The sequence below is a fragment of the Dipodomys merriami genome, unplaced genomic scaffold (assembly GCF_024711535.1).
Source record: "Dipodomys merriami isolate MVZ:Mamm:240054 unplaced genomic scaffold, mDipMer1.0.p SCAF_93, whole genome shotgun sequence".
In the NCBI taxonomy this organism is placed as follows: domain Eukaryota; kingdom Metazoa; phylum Chordata; class Mammalia; order Rodentia; family Heteromyidae; genus Dipodomys; species Dipodomys merriami.
This window is the reverse complement of record NW_027206546.1, coordinates 4,028,725-4,049,107: the sequence shown is the minus strand read 5'-3', so window position 1 is coordinate 4,049,107 and position 20,383 is coordinate 4,028,725.

The following is a 20,383-nucleotide window of genomic DNA, read 5'->3' as shown; positions in this document are numbered from 1 at the left end:
AACAAGCATAGAAAGAATCAAAATTAACAAATTGACAGACCCTTAACAAATCTTATTTTTAAAAAAAAGAGAACACACTCAAATAAACTCAGAGATGAGAATGGAAACATCACCACAGAAGCAACCAAGATTCAGTACATTATAAGGAATACTTCTCAAACCTTTATGCTAATAAGTTTGAGAACTTGTCAGAAATGTACTGTTTCCTAGTAAATATAGACATGCCGAAACTAAACCAAGATGAGTTAAATCATTTTAACTGGCCCATATTAAGCAATGAAATAGAAATAGCAATAAGAGACCTCCCATCTAAGAAAAGCCCGGGACCAGATAATTTTACAGCGGAAATCTACAAGGCCTTCAAAGCAGAGCTCACATCAATACTCCTCCAAGTCTTCAATGAAATTGAAAGAGAAAGTTCACTACCCAACTCATTCTATGAAGACATCATAACCCTCATCCCCAAACCAAGCAGGGACTCATCAAAGAAAGAGAAATATAGGTCAATTTCTTTGATGAAAATTGATGCAAAACTTCTCAGCAAAATTTTGGTCAGTCAACTTTCATATTTCATCCAAAAATCATACATCATGATCAAACAGGATTCATTTCAGGTATGTTAAGCTGCGTCAATATATGCAAATCAATTAATACAATGACTCATATCAAGAAGAGCAAGGAGAAGAACCACAATAGAAGCAGAAAAAGCATTTGACAAGATCCAACACCCCTTTATGATGAAGGTTCTGGAAAAATTAGGAATTCAGAGAACATTCCTCAATACTATAAAGGATGTATATGACAAACCTACATCCAGCGTTTTACTTAATGGTGAAAAAATAAAGGTATTTCCTCTTAACTAAGGAATGAGATAAGGCTGTCCACTCACTCCAATTCTCTTCAAAATAGTATTAGAATGCCTAGCTACAGCAATAAGATAAGATTTAAATATAAAAGGCAATCCAAATAGGGAAAGAAGAAGCTCTCCCTCTTTGCAAATGACATGAACTTGGGTTTAAAGAATCCCACGGAATCCATTCCCAAATTATTCAAGCTGATTCAAAACTTTGACAAAGTAGCAGGGTATTAAATTAACCCTCAAAAAACGATGGCTTTTCTGTATGCCAACAATGAGAAAAGTATGGCTGAAATCAGGAAAGCAACTCCATTCGTATTAGCCCCACAAAAATAAAATACCTAGGACATAACAAAGAAAAGAAGGACCTCTATGATGAAAACTTTAAAAACCTGAAAAATGAAATCAAAACCGAACTTAGAAAGTGGCAAAAACTCCCATGCTCCTGGATTGGAAAGATCAACATCGTGAAAATGACAATACTTCCCAAAGCTATCTACAAATTCAATATAATACCTATCAATATTCCAGCCTCATTCTTTTAGTAAAAAGAAGAAGCAATCCAAAAATTCATATGGAACAATAAAAGACCCCGAATAGCAAAAACCATATTTAACGGAAACAACAGTCCTGGAGGAATATCAAGACCAAATTTCAAACTCTTCTACAAAGCCATAATAATTAAAACACCTTGGTACTGTCACAAGAACAGACCATAGGACAAATGGACTAGAAATGAAAACTGATAAATGAACCTGTAGATCTATAGACATCTAATGTTCAATAAGGGAGCTAAAAAATTAGAATGGAAGAAACACAACCTCTTCAGTAAATGGTGCTGAAAAAATTGGTTAACTACTTGTAGAAAACTAAAGCTATATCTTTATATATCATCCTGCACCAGTTTGAACTCCCAATGGATCAAAAACCTCGGAGTCAAACAGACACTCTGAAAACATTAAAGAATGGAATAGTAGAAACAGTAGGTCTCCTTTGCACAGGCTGAAATTTTCTTAATAGAGACCCAGAATTAAAACAAATCAAAGAAATGTTGGACAAATGGGATTGCATGAAATTGCAGAGCTTCTGCATGGCAAAGGACATAGCTAGCAAGATCAATTGAAAGCCCATTGATTGGGAGAAGCTCTTCACTACCATACAACAGACAAGGGTCTCATATCTAAAATATACCTAGAACTCAAAAAAATTAAATCCTTCAAAAACAAATCCTCAAAGAAACAACTGCCCAATAAATAAGTGGGCTAAAGACTTAAAGAGAAACTTCCCTGAAGATGAAAGAAGGATGGCCAATAGACACATGGAGAAATGCTCAATCTCTCTAGCCAAAACAGAAATGCAAATCAAAACAACATTGAATACCACCTCACCCCAGTTAGAATGGCTATAATCAAGAACTCTAATAACAACAGATGCTAGAGGGGATGTGGGCATAAGGGAAATTTTTTGAATTGTTGGTGGGCATGTAAACTTGTTCAACTGCTTTGGAAAGTAGTATGGAGGTTCATCAAAAGATTCCACATAGAGCTCCCCTATGACCCAGCAATCCGACTTTTGGGCATTTACCCAATGGTCACAAAGCAGACCATATTAAAGCTACCAGTACGACTATGTTTATTGAACCATTATTTACCATAGCTAAGATATGGAACCAACCCATATGCCCCTCAGTAGATGCATGGTTCAATAAAATGTGATACACACACACACACACACACACACACACACACACACACACACACACGCACACACAATAGAATTCTATGCCTCCATTAGAAAAAATGGCATTGCCCCACTTGTTAGGAAATGTAAAGACTTGGAAAATTTATATTAAGTGAAGTAAACCAGTGCCAAAGAAACATAGGTCCCCTGGTATCCCTTATTTGCAATATCCAGTATATGTCTGAGACAAGCAGAAAAGGTCAGACAAGTTGATGTTATGAACCACAAATAAGGATTCAATGTTTTTTTTTTCTTGCGATTGTTTCTAACATATTTATAAGATGATTTCTATATTGCTTTGTATGTCCCTCCACCACAGTAGAGCCCTGATTTCACGGTATTTGTTGTGGGTATAATTTGTGGAGGGGAGGGGAAAAAAACTAATCTTTAACTAGGGATACAGGTGGACCCATTGTAACAATGAGATATACAAGTCGTTAGGTTGAAAAACAAACTTTACAACTTTGATGGGTGGTTGGGGGAGGATCGGGTGGGGAGAGGAGGGTAGTATGGAAAGGGATGGGAAGGGGAAACAAAGAGAAGGCAATAATGCTTGATAAAAAAATGTACTCGTTAACTTGCCCATGTAATTGTAACTCGTCTGTTTGGTATTCTCACTATAAAAAATAAACAAATAAAAAATAAAAGAAATATGAACTTTACAACTTGGCTGGCGTGGGTGGGGGGCAGGCAAAGGTGTGTCTGGAGAGCACGGCGGGGGGGGCAGATGAGAACAGATGGGAAGGGTGAACAAAGGAGGAGGCAACAACACTTGATGAGTAATGTACTAATTATCTTGCCCATGTAATTGTTACCCCTCTGTATGGTATTTTCACAAATAAATAAATAAGTAAATACGAAGGAGACTCAAGGCTACTAAAATGAGCATATTTCCCATTTGGACTTTAATGGGATTTTTCTACAAACAACAAGATTTTCATCTTAACATAATAATTTCAAAACGTATTGCTACAGAATAGATTGTAAATGCAATATTTAATACTATTGGAATAATTGACGACAAAGTTTTACAGAAAACTTTAAATTTCAGATAAATTGCAATATTCCAATAAATACCTAGAAGAAATATAATTTAAAAATTCATTGATCAAAGCAAACCCTGGCAAGAATGTCTGAAAGACGCTTATCTGAAAACAGGAATTGGCACTGTGGCTCAAGTGGTAGACAGCTCCACTTGAGCTGAAGAACTCAGGGATATGTTAACACCCTGAGATTAAACCCCAGGACTGACAAAAATAAAATTTAAAGAATTGAAGCATTAAGGCTGGGAAGGACACTCAGTGGTAGAGTGCTTGTACTGAATGCATGAGGTCCTGGGTTCAATTCCTCAGCACCACATAAGCAGAAAAATGTGGAAATGGCTCTGTGGCTCAAGTGGTAGAACACTAGCCTTCAGCTGAAAAGCACATCAGGTACCGCAACTAGACCCAGAGTTTAGGCGCTCCTACCACCACCACCAACAACAACAAATTAAAGCATCAAACACCCCGAAGTTGTTGTCCAGAATAATGAGTGCGGGATTATCCATTTACATGACTTAGTGACTTTAAACCTAGTTTAAAAGGGGTGGTGGTGGGCAATTTGTGTGTTTGCCAAAAGCTGCAAAATTATTTTGTACTTTACCAAGGAGGAAGAAAGGAGGGAATGGGGGGAGGAGGGGAGGTGTTTGGTGACCTTGCCTTTTGGTTCAGTGATTGTTTTCTAGAGTCAAATTCAGAGAAATTCTGCTTGAAATCCTAGTTGCATGGGGGTAGGAGGAATGAAGAAGCCATGACCTGGAAGTTGTTTTGTCCTGTCCTTGGCCTAGTTCCAACCATCACTGGATAATCCAAGTCCCACTTCAGGACCAAGAAGCCTTGAAGACTACTGATCCACTAGGCAGATGGACCTAACCACAGCCAGAAAAGGCAAAAAATGCAATGCGGAGGGAAGCACCGGAAATCTATACCAGGAAGAGAGTATTATATTGTTTATTGTAAAAATACTATACAGAGGTTTTACAGTTACATGGGTAGGATAATGAGTACATTTCCTATTGAGCATTTTTACCTCCTCTTTTGTTTTTCCCCTACTACCCTTTCCCTCACCAAATCTCCAACTCCTCCATCCTTGACCCCTACCCGACATTGTAATTTCATTTTCGACACAGTGTCCTGTACATCTCATCATCACAATGGGTCCACCTGCATCCCCATTTCAGCATTCTGCTTTAACCTTTCCACTCCCCAAACTACAAAATTGTATATAAAACTGCAGAACACTGGAATCAAATACACTGAAAATAAGGATTATACCATGGGGGAATGAACCTACAAAGAATCACATAGTGCATTATAAGTATATTAAAAACAAAAACAAGAAAGAAAAAATCACTGTGTGTCTGACTTGGGTTACCTATCACTTAATGTCATCTTATATGGTTATACATCCATAGCCTTTGATCTTCTCTGCTTGTCCTAGACATGTACTAGTACTTGCAAACAAGGGAAACCATGAGATGTATGTTTCTTTGGGCCTGGCTTACTTAACTTAATATAATATTAACCAAGTCTTTCCATTTCCTAACAAATGTGACAATTTCATTCTTTCTAATGGAGGCATAGGATTCCATTGTGTGTGTGTGTGTGTGTGTGTGTGTGTGTGTGTGTGTGTGTGTGTGTGTGTGTGTGTGTGTGTGTGTGTGTGTCACATTTTCTTGATCCATTCATGAACTGAGGATGATCGAGGTTGGTTCCATACCTTAGCTATGGTGAATAATGCTGCAATAAACATGGTTGCACAGGCAACTTTGGTATGACCTTGTTTGTGATCATTTGGGTAAATGCCTAAATGCCCAAAAGTGGGATTGCTGGGACATAGGGGAACTTTACATGGAGTCTTTTGAAGAACTTCCATACTGCTTTCAAAAGTGGTTAAACAAGTTTACACTCCCAGTATCAAAGAAATAGGGTTCCGTTTTAGCCACATCCCATCCAACATGTTATTATTACATTTCTTGATTATAGCCATTCTAACTAGAGTAATGTTGTCTTGATTTGCATTTCTTTTGTAGCTAGAATAGTTTAGCATTTCTTCATGTGTCTAATGGCCATTTTTTTCCTCTTCAGAGAAGCCTCGCTTTAAGTTTTTAGCCCACTTAATTATCGAGCAGTTGTTTCTTTGAGGATTTGCTGTTGGGAGATTTAATTTTTTGAATCCTAAGTACATTTTACATATAAGACCTTGTCCATTTTATACCTCATGAAGATCTTCTCCCAGAACGTGTGCTTTCTATTGATATTGCTAGCTATGAACTTTACCTTGCAGAAGCTCTCATGTTTCATGCAATCCCATTTGTCCTACCTTTCTTTGATTTCTTTTTTTGACTATTGTAATATGTTTATTTCATACCGACTGCATCAGCACTTGGAATGTATAATTCCATCTTATCTTGTAATAGTAAATTACTTGTTTCATGAAGAGATGAATTAAGGAATGAATTTCTTAACTGATTTTTCTTTACTCTTTGTTTCTGGCTCTCTATTAAGAAAATTTCGGTATGTGCTAAAAAGCCCTAGAGTTAATCCTATTCCTTCATGTAATGTTTTCATTGTGTCCTCTTTTATTTTGAGGTCTTTGATCCATTTGGTGTTAATTCTTGTTCATGGTGATATATCTGGATCCAGCTTTAGTTTAACAGGTGTTTAACCAATTTTCCCCACACCATTTACTCAAAAGACTCTCTTTCTTCCATTCTCTTTTTTTAGCTCCATTGTCAAAGATTAGGTGGATATCGGTCAGGGGATTCATTTCTGATTCTTCAGTCCTACTCCATTGGTCCTCAGGTCTGTTCTTGTGCCAGAACCAAGCTGTTCTTATTACTATGGCTTTTTAGTAGTGTTAGAATTTTGGAACTTGTATTGCTCTAGTGTTGTTATTTCTGCTAAGAATTGACAAATCTACAGCCAGCATTATACTTAATGGTGAGAAGTTAAACCCATTTATTATAAATTGAGGAATGAGCTAAGGATGTCTGCTCTCTCCACTCCTTTTCAACTTAGTATTAGAATGCTAGCTGGGGCAATAAGATAAGATGCAATCTTAAAGGGATCCAAATAGCAAAAGATGAAATAAAACTCTCCCTATTTGCAGATGACATGGTCTTGTATTTAATGAAACCCATGGACTCCATTCCCAAGTTACTTGAGCTGATCAGAAACTTTGGCAAACTAACAGAGTATAAAATTAACCCTCAGAAAATAAAGGCTTTCCTGAATTCCAATAATGATAAGAGTGCAGCTGAAATTTAAAAAAAGCAACCCCTTTTTACTAGCCGCACATAAAATAAAATACCTAGGAGTTAATTTAAGAGGTGAAGGACCTCTATGATGGGAACTTTAAAAACCTGAAAAAGTAAATTCAAGCAGAGCTATGGAAGTGGGAAATTTCCCATTCTCCTGGATTAGGAGGATTAACATCAGGAAAATGGCAATAATGCCAAAGGCTATATCCAAATTCAATGTGATACCTACCAATATCCCAATGTCACTCTTCAATGAAATAAAAAAAGCAATCCAAAAATTCATATGGAACAATAAAAGACCCAGAATAGCAAAGAAACTTATTGTGATTCTCAATTTTGCTTTGCCACCTTGATTCTACAAATTCATTTATGAATTTTAACTTTCTTCCCTCCCTTTGGATAAAGCTCACAAACACCATGCATTTAGCTCCCAGACACTTAACTCTTAACAATTGTTCCTAGATAGTGAGTTACATAACTGTATTTTGAGCACATAAAACATGCATATAAAACATGCGTATTTTGATCTTATGAGAAAGCAGCCTTTTTTCCCCTCTCAAATTTATTTCCTGATAGGCATTTTTATAGAGAATCTGTTTTCATTTTTAAATGAAAGACTGGTAGGAAACTATGTTCATAATCTGCCTCCTTCTCTCGCACCTCAACACCTAAAACACAAATTTCACAAAGCATTTACAAATGGCAAAAATCAAGAATTCTAACAACAACAGGTGCTGGAGGGGATGTGGACAGAAGAGACCTTTACTTCATTGTTGGTGGGAGTGTAAACTTGTTCAACCACTTTGGAAAGCAGTATGGAGGTTCCTCAAAAGACTTCACATAGAGCTCCCCTATGACCCTGCGATCCCACTTCTGGCCATTTACCCAAATGTTTACAAACAAGACCACACTAAAGCTACCAGCACAACTATGTTAATTGCAGCATTATTTACCATAGCAAAGATATGGTACCCACCCAGATGCCCCTCAGTAGATGAATTGATCAAGAAAATGTGGTATATATACACAATGGAATTCTATGCCTCCATCAGAAAGAATGACATTGCTCCATTTGTTAGGAAATGGAAAGGCTTGGAAAAAACTATATTAAGTGACGTAATCCAAGCCCAAAGAAACATAGGTCCCATGGTTTCCCTTATTTGCAATATCTAGCATATGTATGAGTCAAGCTGAAAAGTTCAGATAATGTGATTTTACGAAAATAAACCCTTAGATATGTATTTAAATGTTTTTTTTTCTTTCATGCATTTGTTTCTAACGCATTTATAAGATTATTTCTTTGTTGCTTTGTATGTCCCTCCTCCACAATATAACCCCTGCTTTGACTATATTTGATGTCGGTATAATATGTGGAAGAGATGGAGAAAAACAAGTCGTTTAAAGATACAGATGGACCTGTTGCAACAATGAGAAGTATAAGTTGTCATGTCAAAAACGAACTTTACAACGTTGGTGCGGGTGGAGGGGGGGAGGAGGGGAGGGGGGAAGATTGGGTGTGGGAGTGTGGGAGGGGCTGGGAAGGGATGTGGAGGGTTAACAAAGGAGGAGGCTGCAATGCTTGATAAGGAATGTACGCATTATCTTGCCCATGTAATTGTAACCCCTCTGTACAGTATGTTCACAAAAATTAAAATTAAAATAAAGAAGAAAAGAAACAATACAAAAACCAAAAATTGGTAATTCTCAGATTCAGAATGTTGTACAAAACCCAGAAAATCTCTGCTGTCTGAGGGAGAGTCTGTCTGTATAAATTAACAAACAAACCCAAAATAGCAGCCAGGAGTACCAGACATGAGTGTCCCTGGCTGCTACTCCATGGACAAGGAGCATGGAAGGTCTTCCTGAGCCTGATGGAGAGTGCATGGAGGGAAGTTTCCTTTTCAGCCTGAGTACAAATAGTTGGCTTCACCAGCCTGGGTCTGTCTTTCTTGGTTTCTCCCCACAGCGGAGCAGAATTGTCCCCTGCTATAAGGAGAATAAATACTGTACCAGCCAATCTGCAGAGTGGCTCATGTTTGGTCTGCACACCTTCCTAGGTAGGCACCCCATGCCCCACGGTGGGTGTGTGCTCCCAGGGGCTGATCCTCAGGGCCCAAGCCCAAGGGGCAGGCATGTGTTAGATGTGAGTCAGTGACACTGTGTCATTCACACAGCAGCTACTAGGTTGCTGCCCTAGCTGAACAGCAGGTGCACCCTGATCTTCTCCCACAGTCCCAGGAGAGGTGCCGGCAATGGCCCGATATGGGCAGGCTGCCACTAGGATCCTACTTCACCAGACAGACCAGCATGCCAGATGAAGTGGCTGCCACCTGAATCATTAATTATTTTATGGATCAGTATTAAACAAAGTGATACATATTACTGTATAATATGTAATGCTATATCCTTGAGTCTCTAGTCCAAAATCATTGAACTTTATAAGAGTAAGAATGGATTTTATTATTTGTATTCACAAGGCCATAATGGAAAACTGAAATAAAAGTACAACATTACTCTTATCCATAAACACGTGATTAAATCTCAGAATTTGTAAAAAAATTGTAAGTAGTGCAAATGAAATTATACTAGAATAGTAAAATACACACAAAATACATTACATTTGTTACATTCAAATGTAAAATTAGTAATTATAGACAGAATTCCTACTGGATAAAAAATATTACAATGGTTTAAAAGGCTGAAGGGATATATGTTATATATTTTGTTTTTATAAAACTTATTTATATCTCCAAGTTCTGTTTATCTCAGTGAAGGAAAATGTTAGAAAGTAGATATTATATGTGGCACCTATTTCTTGCAGTACCACGAAGGGGAGTGGCACTTCCTAATGGGAGTCCTGAGATGAAACCCACACACCGCCTAAGTAGACTCATCAGAGGTCCATGTGGTGACCCTAAGGGAGTCAAGAACACCACATTGCTGCTGCAGCAGGTGCAGGACATTTGCGGTGGGCTGTAGCCAATAAGGTTCCATTAGTGAGCAAACCAAGCAAGCAAGACTCAGGTGCCAAAGCCAGCGGGAAGGGCATGGCAGACGCCAAAGTCCTGCCTTCCATCTGTGCAGCCTACATTGACAAGGCCAGGCCCTTTCTCCTGCTTTGGAGAACAACCAGGGTAGGGGGTGAGTCAATTGCCTCCAAATGGAATATCCCTGGAATGGCACCCAGAGCTGGATCATGTGGGCCAGAAGGGCGACGGAGGAGGCTACACAGAAAAGCAAGTTGGGCTTCATTCCTATGGCTCCAGTATCCAGACCCCCTTAAAGACTGATGAAGTGAACCAAGGCTGGGCTGCCTGGCCCCAATGGGGCAGACTGCATGCCCAGCCTTTCTTTATCCATGGACTGTGCAGTGTACAAACATGGTGTCCCCCACCCCGCACTCATAGGGGCAGGCATGACCTGCCCTAGGATGGGCTACACACTCAGGAGCACAGAAGACCAGTACCAACACAGCTGGAGGAGGAGAGGGCAGCAGTGGCCTCAAGTCCAGACCCATGCCACCAGCTCCTGGATGAAATGGAGCAACTGAGACTTGGAAATTAGGTGGAAAGGGTGGGTGGGGCTCATATGGCAATGCTGGGGAGCATGTACACATATCCACTCACTGCACATCCACCATGAAGGAGTTGGCCACACATCTCAATGGGTGACCTGAGGAGGCACCCACACCCACAGGGACTACAGAAATGGAGTTTCACGTGGAGACTTGGAAAGGGCTCCAGGGCACAGCTTTGGAGCAATTAACAACTGGCAAAAACAAAAACAAAAACAAAAAAGAAGAAAAATGAAAAATGTCCAGTAAAACTTTTCATCAATGATAACCTATTATACTTTAAAAACAGTTTTAATTTCTTCTTGTCCTATATTTTTGCATGGGGCCCTCTGAATTAACCAGAAATCTCTAGGATTTCTTCATGCATAGTAATACAAATAAATATAGCTTCTATTATTTTTTAATTAAGGGAAGTTGCATTTAGTTCTTTCCATTGTTTGCTTCATGAAAAAAGAAATCTTGAAGTATATCTGTAAAACACCGAACTCAGCATTTCTTCTGAACTCCTCACTGAAGAAAGAGAATAAAATGACTGAGCAACAGGTATCACCCATATTGTCACTGTGCTAGCTCTCTCTGATTAGAAAATAATCCTGCCATGCATATGCAGATCGCTTATGCAAAATGTTTTCCAACAATTCTTGTTATATTGCATTTATCTTCTTCCGGCCTCCTCTCCTGTTCCTCTCCTCCAGGGTCCTGTTTCCCTCTTCCTTCTGTCTTACCTCTAGTTTCTCCCTGTCCCCTCCTCTTCTCCCTCCTGCTATGCCCTTCCTCCTCTCTTACCCCTTCGTCCTCCTTTCCTTTCCTTTTTCTCTTTCACTTTCTCTCCTACTTCTTTATGGTCCTGGGGGTTGGACACACACTAAGCAGATGCTCTCCTGCTCGCTACAGGCCTCCAGTCTGGACTTCATTTCAATGACCCTCTATTTCTTTGGTGCAAACCCAACAAAGTCTTTTGATTCAGGATTTAATTCATTGTACATATTCTACACCATGAATATGTGCTACTTCAAACAGTGTGGCTAATAGGTTTGGATTATGCTTTGGGCTTCAATAAAACTAATCAGAAATAATGTCTTTGAAGGCAATCTAATGTGATCCTGTTACTCCCACATTATTGAACTGGTTACTTCATATCTTGCACAAGTACTTCCATATTGCTCCCAGTTTAATGAACTGTCACTTTGTGGTAGCACCCACAGTAACACTAACCCAAGGATTGCTGGGGATCAGAAGATTAAGTCCAGACAGGAAAATCCATGAGATATGTATCTCAAAATAACTACTAACAAGCAAAATAAAGCCTGTGGCTACATGGTTTAGTGCCATACTTCCACAGAATAAGCTGATGACAGGGCCCAGGCCTGATTTGAAGACCTGTGGTGGGTGCATACACACACACACACACACACACACACACACACACACACACACACACACACACACACAATTTCCCAGCTAGAGCAAGTATCTATTTTCCCAATAACATATCTGAGTTCCAAACTTATTTGTTTGGATACTTTTGAAAGTTTTATCAACTTACCTAATTTGAATAAATGACACCCTGTTCACTATTATTTAATCCTAGTTGGAAAATATTTTAAGACACATTTTTATGTAGAAAACTATTTTTTCCCCAAATCTTGACTGTCTTGGTTTGTAAGAATGAAAGAATTGTGCCTTTAATTCATTAGTTCATAAATTAGGAAAGTAACCCTAACCATAGAACCAATTGCCTTTGGATTCTAAAGCCACAAAAGTACATTAAATTTATACATCCTGTCTTTGATTCAACTCATCTTTCTTAAAACAGTTTCTAGTTTTACTCAATATCTTGCCATTTTTCTAACACAACATTCAGGATAACCCTTACACTAATCATACCCTAATATTATTAGCAGTTTCCCATTTCCTATTCATCCTAATTCGATCTTGACTTGTTATTCAAAGATTTACTTTCAGTTTGACCCAAAATTTTCATTTCCCTAATGCTAACACTAAGCCCAGCTGGAACTGAAACCTAATATTCAAACTAATAATAGTCCAAAATTAATATTAAGAAATACTCTAGTTTTTATTCATTGTAATGAATATTCCAGTTTGCACTCTGGAAATGAGTTTCAACTTGCCCTAATTCCTGACTCTACCTGTGAAGTCATCTTGTTCCCTAACAAGAACCATTATATTACTTGTCCTCAAATTCTCATTAATCCTACCATTTCCTGAACCACTGTATCCTAAAACAATTTCAGATTTATATATCATGTAGTCCTTTACTTAGCACTAAATCTCAACCTAAACCTGGCTGGAAAACTCTTATTAATCATTACAAGAATCATCACTGAGAAATAAATATAATGATAATGCTCTAGTTACTATTCAGGCTCACATTCTTGCTTCTACTTGATAGTGAAAACAATTTTATAGTAAAACGTTCCTATTCATAACACTAATCATAATCAGAACAAAATACTGACCCTGATTTTAATCCACACTATATGTCAATTCTAACACTAACTAGTTGATGTTACACTAGTTTTCATTCACGCTAACTTGATTCAAATAAGCCATAGATTTCAATTTTTTTTCCAATATTAGTCATTTTGTAACCCTAAACTTAATCTTAACTGGAATATTGAGAATAAATATAAGCCTAATTGCAAGTAGATTCTAATATTAATAGCAATACTCTAGTTCACATTCATCCTAATTCTTACCAGGCTTATATTAAAAATTACTTTCAATTTGACCCTCATTGTTTTTCTCCTTCACTCTAACCCTAACCATGGCTGGAATCGTAACCATAACGTTAACAAAAAAGGTATCCCAGTTCTAACATTTATGAAAAATGCTCGTTTTGTGCAATCCTAACTAAAATTCCACTGTAATCCTCGAAATAAATTGCAAGTTTTCCTAAACCCTACAAATTTTCTCACTCTTATCTCTGAACCTATCTTGTTCCATAAGAGGAATCATTATACCCATTGATTGCAAACCGTGATATTATGAAATACATTGTACTTCCCTTATTCCAGATTTTTCGGAATTCCTAGAACCTAAAAAAGTTGAGCTTTACTTAACATTTAACACATTTCTTTTTTTTTCTTTTTGTCAGTCGTGGGGCTTGCACTCTGGGCCTGGGCACAATCCTTGAGTTCTTTAGCTCAAGGTGTGCGCTTGTACCACTTGAGTCACAGCACCACTTTCTGGTTTCCTTGTAGTTAATTGGAGATAAAATTCTCACAGACTTTCCTGCCTGGCCTGGCTTTGAACTGCAGTCCTCAGAAATCAGCTTCCTGAGTAGGTAATGAGGCTGACAGAGGGATTACAGTTAAATGTGTAAGGTAATGAGTACATTTCTTGTTGTCCATTGTTACTCCCTTCTTCATTGTTGTCCAACTATCCCTTCCCTCTCCCATCTCCATCACTCTTCCCTCCCCATGGTGTAAAGTTCATTTTGAGTACAGTGTGCTGTGAGTATTATTGTTGCAATATGTAATCCTGTGTTGAACCTAAATTTGCTATTTCTCTAACCCTAATTCTAATTTTCTCTGGTATCCTACCCCTAACCATAATGATAATGATAGTTCAATTCAGAAAATACTCGTTTTGTTCATCCTGTTAATCCTCTGTACATCTTGAATTAAGTTGCAATTTACCTTAAATCTTCCAAATGAGTTTACATGTGCATATATAAAACAAAATCTTTGGAGGAAGGAGTAAAAAAAAGGATATAGAGGGAGTATAATCAAATATTTTAAATATATTATGGAAAGAGAATAATGAAGCTGCCACTTCTGAAAATTAATAACCATTAATAAAATAAATAACACACTGACTTCCAGTGTTCTTGAAGAGAACCATGATGCCTTGTGAAAGAAATACTTGTTCTAAACTTTGTTCATGCATAATTTATATTGTTATTGGCCAATTATTTAACTTAATGAATAAAAATTTATCAAATAAGATTCCATTTCAAAAAATATAAAAAAGATACCTAGTAATTGTTTGAGAAAAAATTATAGTCATGAGTTTTAATAATATTTCTATTTCCCTACAAAGCAATGCCTTAGGTTTACTAATCTAGTATTTTTAGTAAGTTTAGAAAACATAATAGATATGAAAAACCATGAACTGTACATTTTGTGTCTTGGATGAGTGATATTTTAAACATTGTCTTTTATTCAAATGAATACTTAGGTTTACTTTTCAAATTAAATGCAATTTTATCTCCTTCCAGATATTTAAAAGCAAAATCTTCTGTTTGTTATGTAGCTCTACATATTCAGAATGACATAATTTTTCTAATCGTAAATGTCTAAACTCTGGGATTTTTGCTTCATCAATATAAATTGTCTCATGAGGTTTTTGGAAAGGCTCCAGTAACCAGTGTGGGATTTTTGCTTCATCAATAAAATTATCTCATGAGGTTTTTGTGAAGGCTCCAGTAACCAATGTGGTCAAAAACATTTCCTGAATTCTAAATTTTAAATCTAATCATTATTAGCCTTTAATTATATCAGTTATTGTCTCTTCAGAGCAACTAAAATAAATACTACTTTTTAAACATATCACACAAATTTTAAATAATATTAACATGGGTCAAACAGAGACTAATCATTTCAAACTCACCACATTTGATTATCTCAGTGTGAAGAAGGTAGAGAGTATGAGATTCTTACATTCAATAATATTTTTGATAAAATTAAAATAATTATATATCTAGATTTCTAAATTGGAGGTAAATCACATGGAAATAGGAAAATAATAAAAAAATGATTACTTTGGTATAATTTTCTTCTTAATTTTTTATTTTGAAAATATGCAGAGGGGTTACAATTATATGGGCAAAGTAATGAGTACATTTTTTATCAAACATTGTTTCCTCTTCCTTTGTTTCCCCTTCCCATCCTTACCCATCTCCACACCTTCACCAACTAAAGTTGTAAAGTTCGTCTTTAGACATAAAGTCTTCTACATCTCATTATTACAATGAGTCCAACAGTATCCCTAAAATTATGAAGCAAATATATCTCCAGGAAATATATTTTTTCAATAAAATGTTTCAATCCTTAGGTAAAGTGCATTATACTTCAATAAAATTTTATCACAAAATAGAAATTCTGCAACTAATCTAATATATGTTTTCATGCACAAAATTCTGTGACTTCTAGTCTAAGTGATTTTAATTATATTTTTATTGTGTAAAGTTCCCTACTTATATTTATTACAAACTTCTGTAATTATACAAATCATGCCTGTACATGCTAGTTTACATAATTTATTGCACAAACAATATTATCTTTTTCCTTGTCTCCCACAGGGAAGGATGAGGTGCTGAATTTTATTAAATCAAAGCACTCTAAGAGTGAGTATATATGGAATGGAAATTTGCAACGTGAGGATGGGAACATGAGCACTTTCTACTTGGCTGAACAAGAATTCTTGTTTCTACAGTACTTTCTTGCCAGTTAATCACACAGGGAAAGCCACAAAATTTGAAGTTCATAAGAAGGATTTACATTCCTAAAAGTTGTGGCAACGCTGCTCAAAATCTCAATCATCACAAATTCTTTGTGCTTGCTGGCTGATCTATTTCTCTATCACATGTTTCATATTATTAAGCATATTAGTAATTCAACTGGAAGTACATGGCAGGAGACTGCTGAAATCACTTCTATTGCAGTGTAATAGTTAGAAGAGAGGAAAATATTATATTGAATTCCAAATCCTCCCTTTGGCCTTCAATATACTAATTAATTTTCAAAACAATCGTGTAAGATGTTAGTTTATTTTCCCTATTTAAGTAGAGATTAAGCAAGTGTTTTTTTTGCAGTGAAGTGATGATAGTAATATCACAGCTCTGATATGAGCACCTCCTCCCTAACAAGTAATGCTCTATGGACTGTAAATATGGAAGCCACACTAAATTCTCTCTCTGTCTTTCTCTCTTTCTCTCCACTGACACACACACACACACACACACACACACACACACACACACACACACACACACACACACACACACACACACACACACACAGAGAGCTGCAATCCAGACACATCAGAGATCAGTTCCATTCCTTTGTAATTATAGTTGATTGATGTTTGTGCTCCCTTGATTTTCTTTGCTTCAGTATCTTTCTTGGACCTGTATGTTTCCTGAGATCAAGTCCCTTATTCTTAGTATACTGTGTATCTTTTTATGCTTCAGGCAAATTAACAGTTCCCTGAGTACAATATCTTCAAACTTGACATTCAAGTCAAACTCCATGAATTCACACTACTGTTCCAAGATACTAGAACTTATTGGATCTAGAGACAAACAAAGTCCACCTTGTTATTTTAGAAGGAATTGAAATCATGAAATAGAAAAATATTGATCAGGAACGGAGCTAAGAGAACGGAAGTATGTGGGAAAATGTAGAATGCTGTATGTGTGTTAGAGATACAGAGTAATAGGCTCATTTATTGAAAACTTGCCATCCTATATTGAAAGCTCAATTTAAGCATACAGTTTTCCAGTTACTTTGCTTACCTATCACTTCTGATCACAAATTCTCTTATGAGCGTGTATAGTATCTTTGAATAAATCTCACGATTTGCAGGCACTTAGCATCTTAAGGAAAGACAGTCTGCTTCTACATTTTTCATTCTATGTGACAAACCCTTATTTTTTGTTTCCCTGTTTGCTGAATAAATGTATTCCTGGAGACAGGATGTTGACAGCAAATCTGAGTAAAATTTCCATTTTGTAAATTTCAAATATAAACTTTGTATTGACTAGTCATTTTTTAAAAATGTGTCATATTCATGAGCACAATATTTTGATTCCTTTAAGTTAATTGAGAATTACTATGGTAGTTCTTGTGCCTAATTGACTTAACCATTATACTATTCATGTATAAACATTGCATTGCAATTTTTTTATTTTTATTTTTATAGGGGAGTTGTCTTCATGTTCCAAACTTTATATTTACTTCAGTAAAAGTACTAGAAACCCATGATGTTTACTGGAGCAATTTAAAAGCTGAGAACGCATTTCTAAAGAGAATGGATTCATTGATTAAAACATTGAATAGAGTAAATAAATCAGGTTTCTTGCTTGAGACTGCATAAATTTCATATGAATATAGCTCAATATGAGACTCACAGATAAATTCATATTTATATATTACTGAGATTTACATCACAATATAAGCAATATAGATATTTTAAAGAATTGGTCATTCAAAGCCCTAGATACATAATGGATGAAGAATGGAATTGAAAATAACAAAGGGAAAACAATTCAACATGCAGCTATTATGATTTTATAATACTAATATGGAAGTAATGGAGCTTTTCCCTTTCTGAAGAAGAACGTTTAGCCAGTAATTTCAATGTAAGTCATCAATTGCAATGAGTCTGAAGTCTTTTCCTCTGAGATTTCCAAGAGTACTATACTCATCCTCTGAAGAATAAATAAGTAATTATTTTCATTAGCTTTGCTTAATATTAATTTACTTGTAGTAAATAGGTTTAAATGTATTCTCTTTCTCTCAATTTAATAACATACATTTCTTTTTCTTTCTGTTTCTTCTTACAAGCCTGAATTCTCTATTTCAAAATAGTATAAGCAGTAAGACAAATAACCTGATCCAACAATCACAAATCCTAAATTATGTGAAAAAATCTACAATATAAAAAATAAATCTGAAGAAGATGAAAAACAATGACAGAATAACAACAGAAAATTATCCTAGCAATCTCTAATGAAACAGAGATTTAGAGTCCTAGCAGGTACTCCACATCTAGAGGGTCACATCAAATCAGCTATAATTATAGATATGCAGCTATAAATATAGACATAATTATAGACATAAAATTCATAGCAAGATTATATACTGTCTTCACAAGAAAACAGAAATCTATGAAAAGTTGCCAGCCAGGAACACATTGGGCAACACATTCAAAAGCACATGTGCAGTGTGGAAATAAAAGGGAAACATGGAAAAAAGCAGGAACAGAAGTGTACATCAGAGAAAGCCACATCCATACACATAGACAATTCACCATACTACTGTACAGTCCAAATGGTCACTGAAACCACAAATATTAACATTACAACATCTCACCACAACTTATTTCTATTCCTATACTTAATTTACTCGACAAAATTGCAATTCCAGTAAAACAAATCACAACAGGAAACCAAACCAAGACCCAGCAAATCAACCAAGAACATAGTTAATAAAATAAATTTCATCACATAAGATACATTTTAAAAACTCATGAATGGTTGCCTCATCATATGTTGTTTTATGTTTTTCCCTATCTGTCTATCATAGTAAGAAATACGATTTTAAGTCTTGAATATGGGTACTCATCAGAGATGTGACGAAATAAAATCTGTCTTCTACTTCCATCATATTCCTCTATAGTAGTAAATTGTACTTTTCTTCTTTTTGCAAAACTTGTAGGTAGTAGAAAATATTATCCCATGTAAAATAATCGCAAACCATTGTACAAAGCCATTTATAAAAACTGGTAGTTAGGGGGCTGAGGGTTTAGCCTAATAGATGGGTGCCTGCCTGGTGTATGCAAGGCCCTGGGTTTGGTCCTCAGCCCTAGAAAAAAATCGTAGTTAGAAATACATTCTAAGCCATTTTTAAACTTTCTTGTTGACTAAAGATTAATCTCCCAAATGGATGAGAATAAAATCATGTCTAGTTGCTTCACGTCTCCAGTCTTGCAAATTGTAATTGCAGATGAATGAATTATGGAAATATAAGCTGACATCAGTTCAAGTGTATGCAGGATTGAAACTCCATGGAATGTATATAAACCTTTCAAAGTATTAAGAGTTTAGAAGAGTGACTATCAGGATGTTGAAACCAGAGAGGAATAATTGTAAAGACATAGTATTAATGAAAAATGGAACAAGAGGCAAGTCAAGCTAGAATACTCAATGTACACATGTGATAAAGGAAATAGTAAATCTGAAATAAATCTTGGAGAAGGAGTTGGTAGAGAATGATAGAGGGAGTCATTCTGATCCAGGATCATTAGACAATTAGATGGACATATTTAATTGTAAAACACTTGCACAAACTTCTGAAATTCAGTTAAAAAACACAACAACAAAGAAAAACACACAAAAATAACAACCAAACAGCAATCTCTAGAGAGTATGAATATGACCTCTCAAAATTTTAAATAGTTAATGAAGGGCAGTCTTGGGAAAAGGAAACAAAGCTGTTTAAAAAGGTAGTTTGGGGTAGGGGAGAATTTTGAACAGATTTAAATACATTGTTTAAGGCTATAAATCATCAATATCTGCTGCAAGTATTTTCTTCTGTGAGTTTTCTTTGTCTGAACTGGATACTCCAGTCCTGAAACACATTTGATAGCTTGTGAAGATAGAATGGAAGAAACAAGATCAAGAGCCCATTACTCCACTGGAGACAAAACAGCCATCTATGTTTTCTCTCATCTCTCTTCACTACGCTTTTCTCATACTTTTAAGTCAAGTGATTTGAATTGTATCTTTTCTTCTTTGTTCTGGCAAGTAATAGGTCAAAGTAATTCACTAAATATTATTTGCCTTTTTTTTCTATCATGCTGTTCACTTGTCCAAGCGAGTCCATTAAACTTCACCCTTGTATTTGGTTGCCACGAAAATCCAACTTTTTCTCCAAAAAACCAGTTCAAGAAGCTGAGATCACAAATATTTAGCTATTCGTTTTTCTTTTTTCTTTTACCTTTAAAATCTTCCCGTGTCTTAAGTGCCCACAAAAATAAGTACTCCACCAATTTTTGGTTCAACCAATTCTAAACTCAAAGATATATTTTGCTAACAAGATGCTTAGAGGAAACCGAAGTATACTCCACTTTTTTCTTCCCTCTTAATACTCTCCTTAGATAC